General features: G+C 47.8%; 1 pseudogene; it reads right to left on the reverse strand.

The window, feature by feature from the left end:
• Positions 1 to 1,300: 1,300 nt before the first annotated feature.
• LOC146353101 (uncharacterized) lies at positions 1,301 to 2,165 on the reverse strand (annotated as a pseudogene).
• Between the last annotated feature and the right edge of the window lie 622 nt (positions 2,166 to 2,787).

A 2,787-nucleotide genomic window follows, 5' to 3' on the forward strand; every position in this document is an offset into this window, starting at 1 on the left:
CCACTCCCGTTCCCCTGCCCTTGTATGTCTTCTTGTCATAATTAGACTGCAAGGACTATGTCTTATTTTTGTTTAATGTAAAGTTCCATCTCTTTGTAGGGGCTTTAGAAATGAGCAAATAATAAAAGCAGCAACACCCATGGAATTACAGAATCGGAAGGTGCCCCAAAGGCCCTCTAGTCCAACCCCCTGCCAATGCAGGAAATGTACTATGTGTGGATTTTCCTTGATGATGCTTCAGCTGTGCAGAATGAATTACTACAGTGCTCCTGTACTAGCTTGCTGTTGATTCTGGGCTAAAAGCAGGGTGCAGGTTATGATGACCTACACAACAATAAACAATTCCGGGCCAAAGGGGCTATTTTTTATGTTTTAGGTTTCAGGGGGTGGTGTGCGCCCAGTGTTTGGAAAATCCAGAGCCTTCTCCCATATTTGTACTCATTGATGCCCAAAGTGTGATGAATATTCATTTCAAAATTTCTTTGGGGAGGGGAGAAAGGAAGGAAAAGTTGGAACATTGCACTCTACCCCCACCCACTCTTACATTAAAAAATCTGGGTGGTCTTATATTTCCCTTTGCTAATGATGAATAATAAATGTGCCTGGTTCCAGCTTTCTAGCTTGTTCGGATATAATGATAATGATGTTTTATTATTGCTATTAGTTCTAATGCTTGTTCAAGCAGGGATCAGACATCCCTGACTAGCCAGGAGAAGATAGTAAGGGTGCTTACCTGTAACTGTAGTTCTTTGAGTGGTCATCTGTGCATTCACACATATGGTCTCTGCGCCTGCGCGGAGCATCATTCGGGAAACTTCCAAGCTGAGCAGGTTTTGGCAGGAACCCCTCCCCCACCGTCCCTGGTATACATAGCGTGGGTTCCCACCTTCTCCTCAGTTCCTTGAGACTGCAAGCAGTCCAGGACCGAGGAGAAAGAACACCTCAGTACCAACAAATCATATTGACACCAAAGTGGGGATGGTGGGAGGGTTGTATGAATGCACAGATGACCACTCGAAGAACTACAGTTACAGGTAAGCAACCTGCCTTTCTTCTTCATGGTCTCTGTGCATCACACATACAGGCGTTTAACAAGCTGACTTACCGGAGGTGGGTCAGTGTCTCACTGTAGTACCGAAGAAAGCACAGCCCTGCCAAAGGCACAGTCTGCTCGGGCCCGAACATCTATTCTGTAGTGCTTTATAAAAGTAGAAGGCTTAGACCAGGCCTTATACAAGTCCACTAGAGGCACACCTCTTGTAAAAGCTGTGGAAGTCGACACTCCCCTTGTCGAGTGTGCTCAGATTCGAGGTGGTAAGTCTATCCCCGAAAGGTGGTATGCCAAGCGAATAGCCTGTACTATCCAGGAGGCTAGTCTCTGAGAGGAGACTGGACAGCCTTTATTATGTCCCCTGTAGCACTGGAACAATCGTTGCGACTTATGGAAAGACTTGGTCCGTGATTTATAAAAGGCCGGGGCTCTCTGGACATCTAAAGTGTGCAGTCTCTTCTCCAAATCAGAAGTCAGAGAGGGAAAGAAAGAAGGGAGGACAACTGGCTGATTCACATGGAAGTCCATCACCACTTTAGGGAGGAAACCTAGGTCCAGCCTGAGTACCACATTTCCTTGTGAAAGATGGTGTAAGGCGAGTCTATTCGTACAGCGGAGAGCTCGCTGTCTCTTCTCGTGGTTGTAATCACTACTAAGAAGGCGACCTTCCAAGAAAGCAGCCTCAGGTCCACTGTAGCAAGAGGTTCAAATGGCAGAGATGTCAGGCTGTTGAGCACTAGTGATAAGTCCCATTGAGGGACAAGGTCTCTCATGGGGGGAGCCAAATTCCTAAGTCCTTGCAAAAACTGTTTGCATAAGGGGTAGCTGAAGATGGAGCACCCGTCTATGTTACCCCTCATCGCAGAAATCGCCGAGGCATATACTCTGATGGAGGAATATTTCACTCCTTTACTGTATAGGTGTTGGAGAAAGCATAAAACACCCAGGAGAGGACAGTATTAGGGTTACAGTTGCTGTCAGTCGCAAACTTCACAAATGAAGCCCATTTAGCTGAGTATGAGCGGCATGTAGATGGCTTTCTCGCCGCATCAAGTATAGCCTGTACTGTTGCCAGGATTGGTGGGGAGTGATATCCAGAGGCTGGATCCTCCATGCTGTGAGGTTCAGGGTGTGGAGATCAGGGTGGAGAATTCGACTTCGGTCCTGAGAAATCAAATTGTCTATTCGTGGGAGCGGTAGGCAATGTCCCTGCGACAGGTCTCTCAGCGTTTTGAACCAAGGTTACCTGGGCCACCGAGGGGCGATTAGGATGCAGTTCATGGCTTCCTGTCTGATTTTTGAGATCACCCTTGTGAGGAGTGGGAATGGAGGAAAGAAGTAGAATAGGTGATCCTTCCATTCCAGGAAAAAAGCATCGCCTAGCGATCCTCGACCAACTCTGGCCCTGGAGCAAAATTGTCTGCGGGTCATGTTCGCTGAAGTCATGGAGAGATCGATGTCAGGTCGACCCCATTGCCTGCAAATCAGCCAAAGAGTTGTCTTGGCCAGCTGCCATTCGTGAGAGCACTGGAGCACGCGACTGAGAGAGTCTGCCAAGATATTGTCTTCTCCCACGATATGGAGAGCGGTCAGATGAATACCCCTTGTAACTACCCATTGGTAAATATCCAGAGTGAGAGAAAGGAGGCAGGGGGAGTGCGTTCCCCCTTGCTTGTTTAGGTACCAGAGATGCCTGTGGTGTTTTCTGTGAGGATCTGAATGTGTCGATGTCGGAG

The sequence above is a fragment of the Heloderma suspectum genome, chromosome 2 (genome assembly GCF_057233095.1).
Source record: "Heloderma suspectum isolate Gila_16-S chromosome 2, 16-S_ref, whole genome shotgun sequence".
Classification (NCBI taxonomy): domain Eukaryota; kingdom Metazoa; phylum Chordata; class Lepidosauria; order Squamata; family Helodermatidae; genus Heloderma; species Heloderma suspectum.